The following is a 23,064-nucleotide window of genomic DNA, read 5'->3' as shown; positions in this document are numbered from 1 at the left end:
AGTTTTTTTTAATATCTACATGACGCTACTTACCAAAACTGCCGAACATAAGCGGAAGATCTTACTGATACGCCTCGAGAGATAACCTTTTGCAGGCAGGTGGTCCCGCGCATCAACGTAAGCGATCGGAATGGACCTTCCGGTTCGTGGTCCAAAAATACATGGTCCATAAATATAAACATTCTTGAGTATTTGGTTCGTGTAACTTATTTAAGGTATTTAATTTAGCTAAACAAGGAATGCTAAAAGTGATTAATTTAATAATAAGTAGTGTTTTTTTTGCATAAGTAAGCTATGTGATTTACAATGTGGATTTGAGTAATTATTTTCTAATGTGTAGTTTTAAAGTGTGTATAGGTTTTTTTTCGTTATTAATTCCTCGCTTAAAACTGTTTCATCATTTTCAGTCGATATCACTGCGGGGCACAGATATCCTCTCAGATTAAGACCTATACTGTAGTTCCCAAAAGACTTCGTAGGTACGGATTGGAAACAAAACGCACGCTATTTACTACTTCGTTCCGTGCACGATGCTTTCTTTCACGGAAAGAGTCATGGTTAATTTTTAATTAAATTTCTAAGTGCAAGCCGGAGTTTCAACCCATGCTCAAGTAATTATGCTTAAGCCAAACCACTAGGCTAACACGATTTACTATTACCAAAATGCATTGCTCCCTCAGCATTTAAAAAATTTGACTACTTTAAGCATAGCCAAAATAGTGAACTCCATTGTAACATCGAACAAAACGCAAATGATATATGGCCAGCGACGCAATTACGCACTCATTATGTTATTCATAATGAGCATTGTATTGTCTGTGAAAAAAAATGCCGAGAATTAGAATGCGTGAAACAAAACCTCGCGAGTACCAAGTTACCAACTAATATTTACCCTCATTTGATGAAATACTGAACTGTATTACGTCGTCGCAAGGGTCAAGGTGGCAGTAAAGATGGTAACGTTTACGTACCCCGTTGCGTTTACGAGTGTAACGGTAACAACGGGATCATGCGGTCGAACGTTTTCGGGATTCTGCCAAGAATTAATTATGCAAACAAAAACCCGAACTTATTGTTTCTTTTGCCGAAATTTTCGGGACTGTTTGGACGTTTTGCGTAATTTTTTTAAGAATAGAATCGTCATTGTTGTGAAGCGCTTTGTCTCTGCAATGTGCGGTCATAATTGGTCTGGTGTGTTACGAAATTTCGGGACTGCCTTTTTGATGTTAAAATACATCATTCGGGATTTGATTTCGAAATAATTTTAGTAGTGTCTAGTGTATTAAACCGGAACTTGAGAAAAAAAGAAATATCATTATAAGAGATTGAAATAGGTACGAATGATATTTAAAATAATTATACCATTGTAAAAAAAAACCTTTCAATATTTTTACGTGCCTGTAATAGTATCCCATTGAAATAGTATGATTATTTTTTTGATGCAAATTTATAATAATATTTTTTTTTGTTATTACAATCAGTCTAAATGCAATGGGAACTTCAATTGAGGCCAGTTTTAATGAAGTCATCAGTGCTTATTGTTTTAACCACATGCGGCCATCTGACCATATCACCCCAAAAGTTCAATATTAATATATTGGGCCCTAAAAATATTACAAGTCCCACACCAGCGTATATAGACGTCACTCAGTGGGACGTTTATGGCCTCATTTGGGCAATTTGATGGCACTTCCTTGAACCATGACCGACCATTTAACAAAGACCTCTTTCAAACACAATAATTGGATGTAAACGCCTTTGTTTGATTCAACAACGAAACACCGTAAGAGGTCTCCAAAAAATGGTAAGACACTATTTTTTAATTTTTTTGTCGGCGTCGACGTTCCGTTCGAATTTTAAACAGCGAAAACGATGTCAGTCGTAATCGAAAGCTTTATGACTACGTGCATGCATTAATTGACACTATAAAAGAGAAAAAAAAGACATGTAACACAGTCATCTAATTACGCACGACTCACGAGAAAGTGTCGCCGAAATAGAGCCGAAAGCAAACTAAGAAATAAGAGATGGCGTAGCGGCGTTATAGAAAAAAAACCTAATATCTCAAATGTCAAAATGTGACACTGAGTGATTTGTAGCTAAGCTCCGCCTGTCCTGTGTTTCAAACATCACCGGGCAGACAGCTGAGCCGAAAGCCCTGAGGACGATGCCACGCAACAAGCAGACATCTCCTTCTAACCCACGAGAAATCCTACGTCCATCTCAGGTCGGGTAAGACTACGTTCTATAGACAGTACGTATCATGGCGTTACCTGAGAGCTTTTGTGTAAAAGTTCAACGCTTTTTCCGTGCAGTTGTTTAAAAAGATTTTGTGCATTGCACTAGGGATTTCGCACTGTTGCATTATTATAGAGCTTTTCTTTAATTTCCGCTCGGAATCGCACCACGGTGAGTTGGATAAAACATTTTTGTTCGCAATTTTACCTTTAGGTTACATAAGGTGTAGTGTATACAGCGTGTATTTTTGATACTACCTCAAATTTTAAGGGTAGTTAGTGAAGGCCCTAATTGTCACATTTTATTGTTTTGTAAAAAAAAATGACATTATTTTCCTTATAAAATTAATTAGCACGCAATGTATCACTACGTGATACTACTTTGTTTTTGTTCAAAACGTCGCACATGTTTACGTGACAGCTCTCACAGAATGGGTCCATATTGGCTCATATACAATTTTTTATTCGATTATTTATAATAATACCGCTTTGTAATCATAATCATCATTTCTCCGAAAATTGTGTCATACATTTTTAAAATAATTATTTTTACTTTTACCTACATTGTTCATAATGATAAATATTTCGATTTTTTTTTACTCATAATGTCATTGCTGAGATTTTATCTATACCCATAATGTTATTTGGGAGATATTTTTTTTATAAACTTATTTCATATAATCATCGCAGTTCTAACCTAGCCTAACCCTCGTTTTTGGTAGGATTTCGGTTCTGTGAGGGTCGCAGTTCTAACCTAACCTAACCCACTTTTCTGGCAGGATTTCGGTTCCGTGTGGGTCGCAATTTTAACCTAACCCATTTTTGGCAGCATTAAGGTTTTGTGAAGGTCACAGTTCTTACCTAACTGGCTTTTCTGGCTTTTTTGTTTTTTTTTAGCTTCTTATTTTGAATTTACTTGCGTGGATAACTTATAAATAAGCAAAGGTATATTTTAAAATATATAATAATATAATACCAAATGTTATTGTCTGAAATCAATATGTTGAATAGTGAATGTATACATAAATTAAAGTAATAGAGGTATTTATGTGGAATGAAATTATAAGTATAATAAATTCGGAGTTCCAATGAGTATTGACTAAAATAAAAATTTATAATGATCATTAGGATCTAAAATTTTATGAGATACATTTTCGATGATTCAATAATCGAATTTGCAATTTTATATGAACTTTGGCGCACCCCGCTCCCGCTCTGGTAGTTAATTCAAAATTAACAATTTGTTTTGATATCGGTTCACAGCACTTAAATCTTCGTCTGGTTACAGTTTGAGGTAGTATCAAATATACACGCTGTATAATACAAATGTCCATTTTTTTCACTTGGAGACAAAAATGACACCTAAAAGTCGCACCACACGTAAAAGAAGTATTTAACCTTAAGTATACAATACAATACAATACAATAACTCTTTATTGCACACCAATACAGTAAACAGTACAGAGAACACAAGTATATACCTAGAGATATGTATATGTATGTATGTAACCTTGGTAATGTATCACTGTGTTGTTATAAATAAATTATTTTATTTCTTTCTTTCTTTTATGCCTTTCTGTCTCCTAAAAAAGAAATGGATGGAAAAAGGTAGGTACTAGCTGTAGTCACAAAGAAATAGTACTTTTGCGACGAAAATTTTCTATGATAATAATGATAAATTGATTTTATTGTTTACTTTTAAAAGCTATTCTCCAGCTTCATTTCTGTATATAAATTATTTCTCAAATCCAAGTACTTTTTGAGATTTCAACCCTAAAAAAGTTCCATGTGATATGAGCTCGACGTAAGAAAGTTATACATCTCGATAGAACTTTACACGCCGGTCGCCTCGCCCGCGGAGGGGCGCGTGCGGGGTTCTATCGTCAGTCGTCACCCGGTCTTCGCGGGAGATGACACGCTTTATTACTTTATGTTATTTTTGGCACGTTTTCTTTGGTGTGGGTTTCTTTATAAATTTTATGTTAATTTTGTGGGCATGAATTTAACTCCTAATAAAACGAATCGTCGCTCGAGACGACTTATAAACTTGGCACTAGACCAACGAATCAACGAAATACAAGTGAAATTAATGATTTAATTACAAATGGTCCAAAAGAGGATAGTCATCATGGTTGAGAAAGACGTAATTAGCTATTTCTTCTATTTAAAAATAATAGTGAGTGTGTTTTTATGTTTTTACGGTTTAAGTGCTTCTGCCGTTAGATTCCGGAGTAAAAGGTAGCATATTACCTCTTAGAACTTTATTTATAGTAAATCAATATAAAACGGAAAAAAAACATTCGTAACGTATTATGATCTTAGCAATAAAAGTTTTATATAGATTTCACGATCAGAAAAAGTTTTAATAAGCACGATGTATATAGTTATGTACCTTTAATCGATGGAAACTAGATAGAATTTCAGAGTTGTAAGAGCACTTGTAACCATTTACGCCGGAACAGACACGCGTTGTCGACTTCACTTGTGCATATGTCACCTTCTTCTACGGAACTCATTTAAGTTAACACCGTTTACGTCTCAAATTTTATTTTCTATTTATTTTTATGGAATAAAATATCATACATACATACATATACGTGACGCTTTATTCCCTGTATGGTAGGCAGAGACAATAGAGCGCCATACGCTTCTATTCTGACATAGTTCTCTCGCTTCATCCACATTCATCACTCCTCATACATGCTCGACGCTTTCGGGTACTTCTAACCTATATAGCCTCTCTTCAATATGCCGCCGATCTGGTCGGTGTACGTTTTACGAGGATAATATAATAAACTAATGCCCCAGTTATATCTTCTGCAAATGTAGAAACATCACACAGTACGGAATCATGTTTGTATGTATGTAAACTCTTTATTGCACATAAAAATAAAAATACAAATACACAGAGAGGAGAAAAAAGGCGAGCTATTGATCTAGAGCGTGATGCGATGTAAAATCTAGGTAAAGAAAGTAGTGTCGCCGTTCAACCCGTCACTTTCTGTAGGCACATCGCCAATATTGGAACCATCGCCTACAAAGGAACTGACGCCTATAAATGAAATTTCTGATACCGAAACGGTTACTCTAACTCTAATTATGTCGCAAGTATCGTCTCGAACGCAGGCTCGATGACTTCCAGCCACCTGAACAAGCCGGGTTCCAAAAAGGCTTATAGTACCGTAGACCGCATACATACGCTGCGGCAAGTCATACAGAATACCGAAGAGTATAACTTGCCACTATGTCTAGCGTTTGTGGATTACGAGAAAGCCTTTAATTCGGTCGAAACGTGAGCGGTGCTTGAGTTTCTCCAGCGACTATTGGTATATCGAAGTGTTAAAGTGTTTGTATAACAACGCCACTATGTCGGTCCGAGTACACGAACAGAATTCGAATGCGATTCCTTTGAAAACAGGCGTAAGATACGTAGATGTCATATCTCTGAAACTGTTTACTGCCGCTTTCGAAGACGCCTTCAAGCTTCTGGAATGGAAAAGACTAGGCATCTCATCGGCGAATACATCACTCACCTTCGGTTTGCCGACGATATCGTGGTTATGGCAAAGTCGATGGAAGAACTCAGTACGCTACTCGAAAACCTCAATCGAGTGTCAAGAACAGGTGTCTACTCCTATTTTGGTTGAAAATTTGGTTCTTGAAGTTGTTGACGCATATGTATACATAGGAAAAACCGTCAAATTAGGTAAGTTCAACTTCGAGAAGATTGACCAATCGTCGAATCCAACACAGATGGGCACCGTTTGGAAAACTCAGCAATGTCTTTTCGTTCAAAATTCCTTAGTGCCTTAAGACAAAGTCTTTTTAAACCAATGTGTGTTGCAGTGATGACAATACATATGGATCGGAGACGTGGTGCTTCACTATAGCCTTATAAAATAGGCTCAGAGTTGCTCAGCGAGCTATGGATGGAGAGCTCGGAATTTCCTACTCATCGAATGTCAAAATGAGGAGATATGTAGAAGAATAATGTCATTTATCGACATGGCCAAACAAACTTAGCTCGTTGAAGTCGTGGCAATAGCCAGGCCATATAGGAGGAGAACGTATCTGTTGGGGCCGAAAGTTCTAACTAAGATAAGGAGACCTGTTAAAGCGGCGGGTTCGCGGTGGATGCAACTAGAGGGCTATGGGGGAGCCTATGTCAAGATGGAATCCTGCGGATGTGATGATTCACGATTTGATGAAATACATTACTTTTAAACTTTTTATTTAATTTACATGTGCGATAATTACAAATAAGCAAAGGTAGTGTCATATTGTAGTTTATAATGGGCAATGTCGTTTGTAATAAGCATTAATTATTATTTATTTCGTCATTGTCGAATAATACGTAAGTGAGTTATTTATGTGAGAAAAATTATGATAAAAAATATCTGAAAATGACTCTATTGCTAACGGCGTATAAGATAGATAATTTATAGATCACATTTTGTTGAAAAAATTATCGAATTTCCGAGGAATAAAGTTTGCAATGCTATAGACCTCGGTTGACAAACAAACTCCGCTCTGATAGTTCTAATTCACTTAACAATTTGTTTTGGCTAGTGGTTCACACTTAAAACAATTACATATTACTTTAAGACAAAAATACACTTGAAAGCCTTAACATTTAAAAAACTTGCTACCAAAAAAGTAATCCTGCACACACGTAGTAAGAAACTATACCTTAATTGTATATGTATGTATTGGTAATGTATCACTGTGTTGCTATAAATAAATTATTTTATTTCTTTCTTTCTTTTATGCCTGTCTCCTAAAAAAGAAATGGATGGAAAAAGGTAGGTACTAGCTGTAGTCACAAAGAAATAGTACTTTTCGAATATTTTTTTTTATTAATGTTATAAAAGTTTCTTATTGTAAATTTGCCTGTTCACTTATAAAATTTACGCCTCGGTAACTTACGGTTGACAGTTACCCAGGCATTCGTTTTAGAAGTGACAAGTGTTAATATTTACTTAATTTCCTCCATTTGCAGTAATTTTATATTTTTACTTTTGTGTGTTACTTACCTAAACTAATAAAGGCATTTTAAATACCAATCAAACTTCAACGTATGAACGTACCTGAAACAAGAAGAATAAAATAATTAGTTCAGAGTTCAACATAAAAAATACCTCAAGATTTGCATAAAAAATTACGGCTCAGAAATCAAAATTCTAGGTAATTATTTATTAGAACTGCAAATTTATGAAGACTGGTACTACCTTACGTACTTGAATCATAAACAAAATATTGAAATAAATCCGCGTTCTATTTAGGTATGTGAACCAGTAGCGAGCGATAAGATCAAGTGGCATACGACATAGCGTAACATCTGGCATTAATGAATGCCCGTCTATGACGGGATCGTACTCGATTTGGTCATGTTCTCACAACATAAGTACGCGCTCTATTACAATAAAGAAACTCATTTGAAGAAGCATTATTAAGATACCAAAAGTTAAGTTAGACATGTGGTTTAGGTACTGGAACTGTTTATTCTTTTTACCCAATTCAAAGAAGAGTAGATAAATATACATTAAACTATATATACTGGCACGTGAGGTATCCCATCTTAGGCCTCTAGGTTGGCAACGCGTCTGCAGTACCCCTGGTGTTGCAGATGTTTATGGGCGGTGGTGATCTCTTACCATCAGGAAACCCATTTGCTCGTTTTCCATCCAGTCAAATAAAAAAAATAAAAAAAATACATATAGCATTCGACAAAAAATTAGAATTTATTCATTCTGTACCTATGTTCAGTGAAAAAAAAAACAGCAACAGTCATTTAGGTTTGCAATAATTCTAAAGCCCGTAAAGCATAAACTAAACAATCACAAAACTCAGGTCTCAGACTATTAAAACTTCACGTACCTACTAAAATAGTTACAAAATAATGTAAAAACTTCTGAGATATTGTCTGCAAAGAATTCGTTTATTGGTTCTTTCTCTTTTCTATTTTTATTTTTGGGAACGACATAACTATCCGTGTGTGTCAAATGATATCAAAATCCGCCGAGCTGTTATTGCATGATTAAAAAACAAACATCGAAACATCTTCACAGACTTTTTCAGTTTTAATATTTGTAAGGTAGGATAAGGTACTATCAAACCAAATGAGTGGTGACCAACTGTGGAACCTTCTCGTAGAAAAAGTCATAGCGACGTCGTATTGCTTCACAAGGGAATTCATTATGTATGACAGTTACTGTGAGAGCGTTCTACGGTGGGTTAGGAATCAAATGGTTCGACTGTTCATCTTTATTTACGGTTTCATTATGCAAACGTTCATTCAGCATATCTAACCTTGCAAGAATGTGTTAGGTAAACTCTTTCTTCGTGGCTTGGGTCACTAATCCTAAAGTGGCCTAAAGCATTAACATTCAGTTTATAAGTTAAAATACCTACACATGGTCGAACATAGAACTTCCATCTTTTTTCGAAGTCGGTTAAAAAACAAAACCACAACCATCGCAGTATTTGAATTAAGAGCATACAAAGTGACAGATGGTTGAACCAATCCGTCTTCGAGTTATAAATAGCGTCGCTTTAAGTGGCAAAGAGCGCCGACGATCGCCCCGATAAGAGCGCATTAGGGCCCTGTGGGCTACTGGTTTTAGTCATTTTAAAAAAACACTTGTTTGTTTTAAGAAGTTAAAATTGGTTAGAAATATATTTTTATAATGTTTTAAATTTAACTGGTAAATACTTAAACATACTTTGGCAAGGCGGAATGTACTGTTAAATTTTTTAACGTAAAGTTTTTATTTTAATTGCAATTTGTAAAGAAAAATAAATGATACACATAAAAACGAAAACAAACGCTCGACTAAAACTAAGTTACAACATTCCTTTCAAAACATAAATCAAAACCGTAGGCATTTACAAATTGTAACACGAAACTAGATACCTAAGCACAAGAAACGTTCAGAAATTAGAAACAAAACCAATTTAAACTATACCGTTTCGCCTCGCACCGGCCAGCACGAAAGTTTCGCCGAAAAAGAACTAAAAACGTCCGCGATCCCAAAGGTATCGTTATAAGCCCGTGTTAGTATTAAATAATGATTGCGGATTCGAAAGTGACTGTAAGAAATGGGGGGCAATTTAAAGTGATCGCCTTCTAAATTTGTTTGGTTAAGATTGCTGCGGGCGACGGATTCGGTCTCTTAGCGCGACCTCGACCTTTAAGGTACCGGGATTTTGGGAATGAATATAGGAATTATGATTATTGTCGAGCTGTGACGAAACTGTCTATACCTACAATTTTCTAACTCGAATACGAAATGTCATGTAAAACCATGTCATGTAATGTCATGTAGAGTGGTTATTGCAATGCTCGTATTTTAGCAATGTAAAACTTGTAGCGTAGTTGCTATAGCATTATTTTACGATATTTTTTCTTTGAGTGAGTTTTATTATATTTACTACAGGCATCGATAACCTCTGCTTGCTAGGGTGCTACTTGACTTAAAGTCGGCCAATCATAGTACAGCAATTGTGTAATTCGTTTGTTTTTTTTTACATAAATTGTTTGATACTTCCACTGTACTGGTTAATTTCTCTATGTTCAAAACATCAGTTAGGAATCGCTTAAATAAAACTGAAAATCATGCAGATGAACTGAAAATCGAGGGATATGTTTTTCGGTTTTAGCCGGAAATAGTACTACTATCTCCATTTCTTTCGATCATTTACGATGCTGCGTGACTAATGTAATGGGCACGCCGAATACCGAAAGTACAATGTAGCCGAAACTTGCTGAGATTCGGCCGTCGTGTGTGGCTCGACTCTTAATTGGAGACCAAAGCAATTTTTCTAATCAAAGTCTCATATATTTTTATGACACGTAATTTTTTGATGTTGCACAACAGTGAATTATATCAGAAGACACATATTAATTTAGCTAGACGTATTTTAAATTCCGATGTTTTCAATTCTAGTTGGTCAAAAGGAAGGATTGAGAAGTTTAAACTTTCGAAGGCGTCTTTTAATGTTTTATATTCATCATCATCATTCACTATCATTTATTAGTGAATTCCTCTCATCATCATCGTCATAGCAACCATAGGACGTCCACTGTTGGACATAGGCCTCCCCCATAGATCTCCAGTTGCCTCGGTTGGAAGCGGCTTGCATCCACCGTCAACCCGCGACTTTAACCAGGTCATCCGTCCATCTCGTTGGTGGCATCCTACGGTGCGCTTGCCGATCCGCGGTCTCCAATCGAGAACCTTTCAGCCCCAACGACCATCTGTTCTCCGTGCTATATCACGGGACAGTTCACACCAATTGACGTAGTCCCAAAGTACGCTTAGCAAAGGTTGTGTTATGGGTTCTAAGCAACGGATAAATATAATTATATAGATAGATACATACTTAAATACAAATTAAACACCCAAGACCCGAGAACAAAAATTCGCATTTTTCATACAAATATCAGCCCCGACACGGGAATCGAACCCGGAACCTCAAGCTTCGTAGTCAGGTTCTCTAACCACTAGGCCATCTGGTCGTCTAAATGGCCTGCCCATTGCCACTTCAACGAGCCAATTCGCTTGGCTATGTCGGTGACCCTTGTTTTTCTACGTATCTCCTCATTTCTGATTCGATCCCGTAGAAAACCCCAAGCATAGCTCTATCCATAGCTCGCTGAGCAATTCTGAGCCTATTTATAAGACTTATAGTGAAGCACCACGTCTCGGATCCGTATGTCATCACTGGCAACACACATTGGCAGTGAATTCCTCTATCTATATGATATATAGGTTAATAGGAAATATTATTAGCTCTTATCGATAAGTCATTTAAAAAAAAAGTAAAAGTTTGAAGTAAAATTAAGCCTTTTCAAAGACAAAAAGTAAAAAGAATATCCAAACTGATTCCTTAACGGAAGACGCGTTTTTTATCATCTAATCGTCATGTGGCATCGAAAGCACGCGCCGTAATTTGAGTGCATAATGTGCGGATGTTCCCAGCGGCTCACAAAGGTATATATTCGTGTCAATTAGTATAGAATCCAAAATTAGTAACGCGTGTACCTCGGGGCTGGGAAGTGGTTATCTTGGACGTATAAGGAGTTGAATACAAATTTTAGTAGGCAGGTATTGCTGCGATCGCTGCTAGCTGTTAGTGCGATTTGTGGAAATAGTGAGCGTTTTACAAAGAGTACATTATCATCATCATCATCCCAACATAAACGTCTCACTGCTGGGCACTGGCATTGTTTCTGAATGAGAGGGCTTGGGTTGTAGTTCCCACGCGGGCCCGGGGCAGATTGGGTACTTCACACACACTACTGAATTGCTTCGCAGGTTTGTGCAGGCTTCCTCGCGTTTTCCTTTACCGTGAACCACAGCTAAACTGGTCTATTTGTTTAAGATCTACGATGGCACAGATAGACAGAGACAGACGGACAGATCGACAGACAGTCAGTCAGACATTGACGTCAAACTTGACACCCCTGTTTTTGCGACGGGGTTAAAAATGAAAGTAATGAAAAATGTTCAAGCTCCAAGTTCTTGCAACCTGCGTTATTTCCTTTCAAAAATGCAAGCAAATATTAAGTATTCAAATATTATTCGTGAATGTTAATATGCAGTCTCGTTGTTGCATCGTGCAGTTAGTCCGTTTTGCAAGTCATATCGAACCATCGCGTAGACTAAGAACAGTGCATGCATTAAAAGGTAAAAAGGCTTAAAATGTATCCGATATATATTATTAGAAACAAAACTATTTTAAGAGTCACTAATAAAAACTCGTACCCCAAAATAGATGATTTTTATGTGAATTTATTTTAAGTGTAATTTTTTTTGACGTTTTGATTTGAGATATGAGATTCTTTTCAAAGTAGTGACGAGTTTACCTATTGCCTATAAAAGGAGTGTTTGAATCAAGTGAATAATAATTGATTTGATGGTAAAAAAAACCGCCATCAGAAAACTACCTCAAGAAAATTTTAATAGAGAGGACTAAAGACTCTTCTCTATTTAAATTTTCTTAAGGTAGTTCTCTGAAGTCGTTTTTTTCTTTAAATCAATTATTATATTTACCTACGTATAATCAAAATAAAACCCAAATATATAACCGCATTGAGAACTCCTTCTTTGAAGTTGGTTAAAATCTGTTGGTCGCGGTAAATTTCAAATTAAATGTATTTTCGCACATGTACATGAATCTCAGACATGCGAGCCTGGATTTGAACCCACGATCCTCTCTCTGTTTGAGAGGCCATAGGTCTACCCACTAGACCACCGCGGTTTTTAGAGATCTGATCAGAATTTTCTTACACCTAATCTGGCGTTACTCAGCTCAGCTTCTAAAGCTGTATTGTTATTGTATGTACTCGTAGTTTTTACGTGTATGGTGCAGCGTTAGGTATACGGGCATCTCGTTTCCCACCCCCGCTTCCGACGCCTTCCGACACCGTCACTTGACGCCGGGTCGCTGTATAACTAGCTACACTATACGAATAAGTCCATAGTATTTTAAGCGTACAAGTTTTTATTAAGTTTCTGCTTAATGTAAGATTAGCAGTACTCAAGGTGAAGAGAAAGAACTGTTTATTAGGTAGACAAACTAAAAGTTTACATAAAGCAGTAGCAGCCGTGGAGGACAGTAAGTAGGTAGACGTTAATTTTTGAAGCAGTTTGAGGATATAATTTGCATACGTCGATAGTGGCGTGTGGTGCCATCTAGCGCAACTATCAAAAGTCTCCTGCGTTTTAAATTAAGAAGCGCTTCTATTTCTAACAATTTTTAGCAATACGCTTGCTCAATGAAATATAAGATTTATTAAAATACACAGCACACACGCACTGCCAAAATAAACCACAACACAACACAAGTCATAGTTAACTTTTTCAGTAATAAAAATATTTAAAATGGATAATACTTACGTAATAAAAAAACAAAATGCGCTTAGGGACTTTCCTTACTTACATTCAAAGTAAAAAAGTGTTTATTCCAATTACAGAAAAGTTACCTAAAACTGGGTCCTGTGATAATGTCCTAGGATATCTTGTGCTAGGACCCTTCCATAGTGATACACTGTTAATTGCTACAAGTCGATATAAAGCGGTAAAATACATCAAAATCCTCAATAGATATGATATGATACGTTTTAGTATATTATACAGTAGGTCACAGATCGCATGCCACATAATAACATAAATTTTCGCATACTGCTGATCGAAATGTCAGATTTCGTGTTTAATTTCTGTAAGCAATTCCCATTACTAATGACTCATTAGGTTTTTAATTATGGCTCGCTGACATAGATCGCTTGAAGTGATAAGGTCGGCACTTCCTACCTATTTATTCCTGCCCCTGGTATGGTCACAATTATGTCCATACAATAATTTGTTTTAGGCAGGTGATCAAAAAATATTGTAGGTACTTTATTAAAATGCATATAGATTAGTTGTAATATAATAATAGATGATATTAAAAAACTGCTATAAGAATTTGATAGATTAGGCAAAATTGCAAATTTTAATTATTGCGTAGGTACTTAGATTATAATATGTCATATAATATAATCTAAGATTGCGTATTTAAGGAACGCTGCTGAAAATACTTCTTAACGACTAAAATAAAACGAAGGCAGCAATTACAAACGCAATTCAAAACAAGACCACATAGCAAAACACAGTAACTCCGCAACACCGAACTCTCCGCTTTCGATCGGTCTTATTTCGTAGGCATTAAATCCACTAATACATTTCGCTCGGTGTCGACAACGGCAAAAATCAGGGCCGGCCGCGCCGCCCTGCATAGCAAGCAGGCTCTAAAATGTTCTTTACTTACTTATGCCGCTTTGCGCAGTTTCTTGGATTGCGGGAGCGATTTTAGAAATCGGTGCTTTTGGCTACTAAGAATGTATACGAGCTATAAAGGGGGCTTGAGGTTGTTTGTTTAAATGTTTAAATCAAACAGATTTTTGTATGTACTTACTAGTAGGTAGGTACAGACAGATGTTAGTCTAATAATGTGTATTTACAATATTATATCAGAACAAATACGCTTTATACGAAATGTAATATTATGAACTTAACAACAGGTAATAAATATTATAAAAAGACTGTCGCCGTTCAAGAAAAAAAGATGTTGGTCGTTTTATTCTCAGATTAGTAATTTTTAACAATTTATTTTTAAGGCTAAGCATATTCATATTCAATTGTTTACGATCTAAAAGCAATCTTGCTTTTAGAATGCTTTGGAATTAACATATTTGTATGTAAAACACCAAAACAGGTGCTTCGGATAGCGATCAACGTCAAAATCTATAAACACCCAATACCTAAAGTTTTTAAGTTTACGAGACAATAAAATAACGCAGCAATAAAATCAGTCATTCTATGACCATAATTTCAAAATAGATTTAAATAATTCTAGTTTTATTTTATTGAATTTATAATAGCAATAAATGAATAAGCTTGATTAATATCGTATTATAAAAATGTCTCACTTTATTAGTGTAATGGTCAGTGACTTTTAGTTATAAAGTTATATTTATATAGATTTACTGTCGTGTTTAATTGTTTTACATAGAGTATTGTCTGTTTTAGTTGTAATAAGTGGTTGATTTATGTTTGTAATTGTACGAGTGTCTGCTTAACTATCTTAGAACAAGCATTCCTAAGCCTGTCACGCAATACCCCAGTTGTCTACGAGTACGTACATAATTACTTAATTATGAGACAATCCTTACTAGCAACAGTAAACATTTGCATTGCCACGAACTAAAACCATGCCTGTTGTTTACTTAAAAATATATAAATTTGAAAAACACGTGACATTTTTAGCTTTTTTTTTTTAAATATCAATCGACTTAAAAATGATCAAAAACTAACGAATTTTGATAATTATTAAATAAAACCGCATTTATGCACTATCGAACAAAAAAATATCATCGATCGGTTACACTCAAATTACCTACAGCATTTTTTAAAATTCTGTCAAAAATAATGTTAATCCCGCAAACTAACCTAACCTAACAAGTTCGTCGACGTAAAAGTTCATAGCTCGCAGGGAATCCCTCGAACCGGGCCATTAAATCCCGCTTTACGACGCACTTACGGCTGCCACGCCGTTTACACAGTCGTAATGCTGACCTTAATTGGCATATTGAGATTATAACAGCGTAATTGGTTGTTTTACGGCCTTTTTAAAGATCACCGGATCATTTGATTTTAGAATTTCGGTCGGCGCAGGGATAAAAGAAAATTTGGGTTGATGATAAACGTATATTTTTGCCACTCATTACATTTACACCTTCAAATGCAATGATTACTTACAGATAAAAAAATCGAAGACAACCACATAATTATTAACGGGCTTTTATTTTTTATTTTTTGTAACTATTGATTTATTATCTCATTAGATATTAGTGGAAACTTTGAACTTGTTTTTACTCACATTTTACTGTGGTATTGACACGACAGTTGGCAATCATACGTAGCTCTAAAGATATTATGTACAATAATACAGTATCATGGAGCGGAGCAGTCAGGCTGGTTTACCGTTTGGTTCAAAATTATGCGTGGTTTTTTTTTAATAATACAAGGTAGGTACCGATCCCAAAACGTTTTCAGAATATTCAGCCAGTGCCAGCCAGTTTCAGTCAAGGGCTGGGTAAGTGCAACTGAATACCGAAAGTGCTTCAATGAAGATTGGTTTTTTGGAATCTTTTTGTATTTTTTATTTCAATTCCAAATTTTTTGTTACTTTTACGGTCATCCCGTAAAACCTATATCGAAAATACAAACTGAAATATAGATGCACGCACAGAAAAACCAGAAAAATAAGACCAGCGCTGGGAATCGAACCCAGGTCCTCGGCATTCCGTGCCGTGTGCTATACCGCTACACCAGCGCTGGACAACGATACAGACACGAATTTCTCCTATGCACCTCATATCTCAAGTGCTTAAGTGGCTAAATAAGAAACAACACAAGCTGAGATATGAGGTGCATAGGAGAAATTCGTGTGTGTATCGTTGTCCAGCGGTGGTGTAGCGTTATAGCACACGGCACGGAATGCCGAGGACCTGGGTTCGATTCCCAGCGCTGATCTTATTTTTCTAGTTTTTCTGTCATCTATATTTCAGTTTGTATTTTCGATATAGTGCTTCAATGATCAAAATGTAACGCGTTAAAGTCGTCATCTTGAATGAAAGCCACTAAAGATACCTACCAACTTCAAACAACCATAAATGTATCTAAAAAAAGAGCAAAAACAAATTAAATGTATAGGATATAGTAAGAAAAGTATTTATGCGGTTCCACAAAAAGTAAAATTCTAATACGTCTCTGTGTGCGCTTTCTACTGATCCATTTAAAACTTCACTTGTGGTCAAAAAGATGAATGGATGTTTTTAATAAAATTATGCCAGAAAAGAAACACGTTAGTTTCAAGTAAGTGCTTATTACGTTGAACTTGGACTGTAATTACTGAGACGCCAGCTACCGCCGTACAAGATGCTTCCGTGCTTCATTATTTATACTTAAAACGTAATAAAGTTTATCGTGACCAATTACATCGTAATCGTGTGACACGCCGACGGATGAGTCAATCGAGCTTACTTATCATCGATTCGATTCGATGCTGAGTTTTTTCCAACAAAGATTTTGAGCATCGGTAATAAAATAGAGCCGCTATATATCACCATCGACACTAACTAATTCACAAATCCTCAAAACACGTATCAGCTCAAAAACAACGCAACTGTAGATCCAAAACAATATTTCAATTGCAGTCCACTATTTCCATATTTGTGAATGCTCGCGCAATATCACTTTCATGTTTTTCGGCTAGCGGCGTAAATTCGAAACGCCTGATTCTGGCGTAGACCAGTATTTTAATTACTCGGTTCAAGAATGATTTATGTCACGCCCAGGCACAGCACTAGCTGCTGTTGCGGTGAAGCTCATTTGTTTTTTTTTCTGTTTTTAAACGCGAATATGTTATTACTTTTTTCGTAGTGTGATTCAATTTAGAAGACAAGATAAGACGGCCTTAATTTACGATTTAAAAATTCTTTTCTGTTCTTACGAATTATGGTAATGATTTTTTTTATATTATAAAATACTTATAAACTAAAAACAATGTATCGAATGTCGGCTTGTGTGACTATCAAAAGAAGAAATGAACAATGCAATGAAGAAATTAAATTCTCGAATACAATTGAATAATTTATTAAGTATCATACAATATGATTTATCGTCCTAATGCCTTTATCTATAAAATATCAATTTAGTTTTTTTTTTCAGAGATACTAGCAAATAATTCAAAATACATAAGCGGAAAACATTTTACCATATAAATATTACCCATAGTATTTATCGTAAAAACTTGAAAATAAAAGTTGCACAATAAGATTGCATTGCATACATTCAAATAAAACTATTTCGGCTCCGTTTCGAAAGTGTATCGAAATTGTAAAGACATTTATGAAGTTTAGACACGACAGGACAGGAAACCTGACAGGGGCATAAAAAAAAACTAGGTTAAGGTTGTCAGACTAATCTTACTGATGTAGATCAGTAGTAATACCTGTTTCTTACTTGTTATTAATTTAATTAATACTATAATAGAGCTATTAGTATAGCTCGATTGAGCCTACATTAAGTGGTGCCTAATTGGGGAAGTTATATACAAAATATGTTAAAGATTTTTAAAAAAATAGAGCTATGTAATACGTTAAAATAAATTTCAAGAAAATTTACAATATTGATTATTTTAAGGTAAGTACCGCGTACCGACGCAATTGTTGATTAGTTGTAGGCAAAAGAGCAAGTAAGTTTTTTATTTTCCCGAATAATTCATTTAGTACTATCCTGCGGGAACTGTGTTATTTTTTATGTCCATTCCAATAGCAACTTTTTCATTTATAATTTTAGGAGGATTGATAAATTTAAGCAGATTTTTCAGCCACCCGTATCGAGTCTAAACTGAACACATATTTTAAACACCTATCCAACAAGTCCCATATAATTTATAGAAACGGCATGAAGGATACATATTACGAAACCTAGCTATTTCTTGCGCCAATTAAAACTCCATTTAAAAATATCACTGTGTGACAGCATAACGCAACAACAGCTACAAAATTTGAAACTTGTTCTCCATTTCTAACACACAGTTGGCTTCGTAGCATTTACCTATATCAATTCATAAGTAGAGCAGGTACTTCTAAGAAGCCAGAGTTTTTAAAAGTTAAACATGCACAGATTTCTCTTTTAAAAAAATTGAATAAGACTCGCTTTCTACGACCACCCCGTTTACAATAGAAATAACAATTTGCTGCAGTATTCACGAAAAATCGTGGACAAAACAGAATGCCTTGCGCAAGCCATTGTAGTTGTTACCGTTTTGGGACGCAATGTGCACCGTTAGGCTGTAAAAAGACGTAAGTCAACTAATGTCTTTTGTGATAAAAGGTCCGAATATGATTTAGTATTTTCGTATACTTCAGTGTTAAAAAGCCGTAATTGATTTACAATGTTGTTTTAGGGGCAATGGAATTAAAAAACAGTTGTAAGAACAATTTCGTTACCATTACTAAGTAAGTAATTGTCCTTTATTGACAAAAGTAAACCACGATTTTAAAAGCAATACTTACCGTATAACTAGGAGTGTCAAAAGATTGAAGATATTTAGCTTAAAAATAATTTAAAGCTAGCAAAGGTCAGTACTTTTAATTAATAGTATTATATCTGTAAAAGATCACTAGTTTAACTACCTACTTGATTTTAAATAGAAGAGTTAGAAGCATCGTAATCTAAAACTGTTTCGTGTCAAAAGTCATTGTTTATTTAGTAGACGAGATAATGCTGTATATCTACGACTTTTTCTGGCGCTCTAGATTTTTCCCATGGTTTTTGAATGCCGCTAATGAAACATTAAGCTGCAAATTAGGTAATGTGTATGTGAGAATTCAAATTTGTATACGTTTGCTTAGTTCGAAACCATGCCGCCTTGTCGCCGTTTTATAGTGCTGCTTTATATTTATAGTCACTAGGTAAGAAAACATTGCTTCCGCTTGTCACGGAAATTCTCTCGTAAAATTTTACACTGAAACTTGTTATGTTAATCTTTGTTGATGCTTCGGAAGTTGGAAATTTAATTTCGAACTTTATAAACATTGAGAATATTAACTACAAATTCTGAAATTAGAACGTGCGAGATTAATCAAACTTTGGACTTGGTAGGTGCATCGGCTGGTTGCTGCTAAGTTTCATTATTTGACTGGGAACAATTGCGTTCAATTTACGATCGGCATTTGTTCGTGCTATATTTAAATCGTTAGGCGCGGGATAAACAATTTGTGGATTGCGCCCGGCGAAGTCTTGTCGCCGGCTCGCCTCTGCCACTTCGCGTGATTTAGCGTCGCCACCGGATTTAAATCATAGTTGTATCTCGTCTTTCGAAACCGGAATACGTATGCTCTCTGCATTTGAGTTCGAGTGCTGATATGAGGGAATCACTGAGAAAGTTGAGATTTACGAGCCGTTACGCTTTGTTTTGACACTGGCGAGAATTGGCATGAGTAATGTTTTTATGTGTTTCGTTTAATAATCACAATCATTCCTTTAATTTCGACGAAGCGTTAAAATATTAGGCATATAAAACACAACACCGTCTTCATTTAAAAAAAATGAATATTTTCTTGCTCACAAAACACACACTCACGTTACTGTACTTCTGTGTTTAAAAAAAGGCTCGTTGTAAATAATCACAAGCGTTTTTATGAAAAACTTACCTCAGATATCTCGACTGTTTATGTTGTGAACAGTATTAATCAATTTCGATAAAGCGCCTTAAACTACAATCACATTGAATTCATACAAAACTGACCCTGTATTAATTCGTATTCTAAAACCTCTACCGTGCCGCTAAATTTATGTTACATTATTTTGTACTTTACAATAAAAATACTAATTTAATTACAAATTTTGTACTACTATAACGTAAAGTGAACAAAATAAAATCACTGTTAAACACTTGTCTATATAGTGGTCCAGGTAGGAGAATGATTTGTCGAATTTATTCAGTTTGGGTCGCGGTGGTGGCCAGTTTAGTCGCGTGGTCGCGTTGTCGCGTGTTTGGTGGCGGCGGCGGGAGCGGTGGTCGCGCGCGGTGCCATGACGCCAGGTCGTGACTGGGCGGGCGGCGCGTCGGCCGCGCGGCGCGAACTGACGCCGAGCGGCCGCCCCGCCCGCCCCGCCCGCCCTAAGCGAATGATTAAAAATTCTTCGGGAAACTTTGTTGGGATAGACTCGGGAGGTCTTTGGAGTGTATCTGTCTACGTGGGTATGCTTATTGGGTATTGGACACGTAGGTAGCTTGATTTATGTAGGTATGCGAGTAAATAGTTCGAAATGGCTAAATGGCTAGGCGTTAAAACATTTTAAATAGGTAAGTAGGTATTTGTAGAGTTCTAGTCAATTAAAATAGTTACTTATTACTTATATAGATCCCTAATGTAATGAATAATAGCAGTACCATATAAACTATACGCGTTTTACTCAAAAAAACTTAAGATTCGTCTTAAACATGCCTAAAAACACAAACTGACGTAGGTATGAATTTGAACACACATTATCTGATAATTTGATGAGTATAAGTTTAGTACATACCTACCTGTCCACGAGTACATACCTGTCAAAGTCAAAGTCAAAAGTCAAAATATCTTTATTAAATTTAGGCTATAACAAGCACTGAATGTCAAAAAAAATCTACCACCGTTTCGGAAAAACCTCTGTTGAGACGAATCCGGCAAGAAACTCAACGAGGTGTATTTTTTTTTAAACAGATTTACAATATTATTAAATGATATCCATACATCATAAGTATTTAACACAACTTTATTTTTAACACAGTAGGTTCCCTATTGCGGATCGGAATTATTTCCAAATATCCCTGTCCATGATATAATCATTAACTTTATAATACGCCTTAGATATTAATGTCTTCTTGACAATAGATCTGAATTTTGTATCCGTTTCATATGTAATATTTTTTGGAATTTTATTATAAAAACGTATGCAATTTCCCAGAAACGACTATTTGGTTTTAGCCAGTCTGTAAGATGGAACTTTAAGCTTCCCTGTGTTTTTAGTAGCCTTTGGCTTATCGACGTTAGTGGGAAAATCACATACACTGTGTACGAGTATAGTACTTGATACTGTAATTTAATACTGTAAGCAGTATACTACCTATTATAATGTATGTACTCCATGATCGGAAATATAAGTACATAAGTGGTTTTCAGCCGTTTGGGCAAAATATTTTTCGCAGTTTCATTTCCCATTTCCCAAGTATCAAATTTCTCCGAAACTAAAACTTTTATTAAAACAAACCTAACCTACTGTGTTCTATAAAACCATAAGAAAATATTCTAAGAAACATTTTTGGTTTCGGAGAAATTTGATACTTGGGAAATGAAACATTTGCCGAATTAAACATTCGGGGAAAAAAATGTGCGAAACGGCAGTACACGTATACATAAGTACTATTCAATGCGCTACATGTGATGCAAAAAGAGTCCTTGCTAAGAAGGATATTTTTTTAACTACTGTTATAACCAGAAATTAATTATATCTAAACCATAAGATTTAAATTCTTAGAAGAGCTTATGTACTTAGTTATATTTTGAAAGCTGTTGATGTGTTTATTTTCTAGCTCTGGTTTGCGTCTTTGCATGAATAAAGTTTAGGATTTCTAAAATTTTAGAAATGAAGGTGTGTCCTACTGTGTACTTTTTTTTTAAAGCCGTATTAAAGTAGATTGGAGAGCTAATAATTAGGCTTAAAGCTAATAAACAAACAGTTTATAATAGCTACTGTCCCGTCACTTTCACTAGACTACAATACCAAATTCAAACAAAATAAATATCTAAAATACTCAACACCTTTTATCTAGACCAGAAGTTCATTAGCATTTAGTAAATCGTTTATAAAGCCGACTAAATCTTGATAAGATAATGTTGAAAGGTGACCGATAGCACGAACTTTTGTTTCAGAGAAAACTACTGAAACTACCAAAAACTACTGAAGGTTGGGAATGTACGCCCGGTTGCCCCCTTACTTAAGTGCCGGGCGGATTAGAAATGTCCTCTATGTGTAGTGCAGCCCTTTATGCGACCATGGAGAATCAAAGGGTTTGCGAATCCCTTTCATAACTTCAAATGACCTTTATTGGGTGTGGGTCCTTTTATATGCTCGAAAAAGATACCGTAATCACATTTGCTTTATAAATTAAAAGCTTTTAGGATAAAAGGATTTTCTTTTTTCGGACAAAAAATATATTATAACGATATATAAACTACGATGGTTGCGAAGGGGTTAGGAGGGTAGGGGGGGGGGGCTGATATCCAGTCTGATTTATCAGAATTTCCTTGCGTTTGGAATCATATTTGCAAATAAACATACATAAAAACCGGCCAAGAGCGTGTCGGACACGCCCAAAATAGGATTCCGTAGCCATTACGAAAAAATTAAGTAATACTTTTGTAAGGATTTCGTATTTTATACGGAATCTTCCAAGTTTAGGTATATTTTATACCTTAGGCTGCTATTTACTCTTAAACTACTAATAATTCTCAAGAAAACTTAGCCGTTATAGTTTTCCTTGAAAGTTTAATATACTTACTGCCATCCTGTTTTTTTTCTATTTTTTCACCCCACCGGTTTAGATTTAAGAGGGTGGGAGGGACTAGAGGTGCTTATCGTGAAGTTCCCTTTAATAACTAATGAAGAAATAATTTCGATAATCGTCAATACAGAACTATAACTACGGCCCCAACGGCAACGGCACAAAG

The 23,064-nt window shown here is 35.5% G+C and overlaps 1 protein-coding gene across 3 annotated transcripts in view; it reads right to left on the bottom strand.

Moving 5' to 3' along the window:
- Window positions 1-23,064, bottom strand: part of LOC141434085 (homeotic protein antennapedia-like) — a 227,255-nt gene that overhangs the window by 71,932 nt on the left and 132,259 nt on the right. Inside the window, exon 1 of one of the 3 annotated variants that reach the window (XM_074096370.1) lies at window positions 20,005-20,444. The exons of the other annotated variants lie outside the window; for them this stretch is intronic. The gene's annotated coding sequence lies outside the window, so the exon portion shown is untranslated. Of the gene's footprint in view, window positions 1-20,004; window positions 20,445-23,064 lie in introns of those variants that run through there. 3 annotated transcript variants of the gene reach the window in all.

The sequence above is a fragment of the Choristoneura fumiferana genome, chromosome 13 (assembly GCF_025370935.1).
Source record: "Choristoneura fumiferana chromosome 13, NRCan_CFum_1, whole genome shotgun sequence".
NCBI classification, from domain to species: domain Eukaryota; kingdom Metazoa; phylum Arthropoda; class Insecta; order Lepidoptera; family Tortricidae; genus Choristoneura; species Choristoneura fumiferana.
This window is presented reverse-complemented; position numbering and strand designations above follow the sequence as displayed.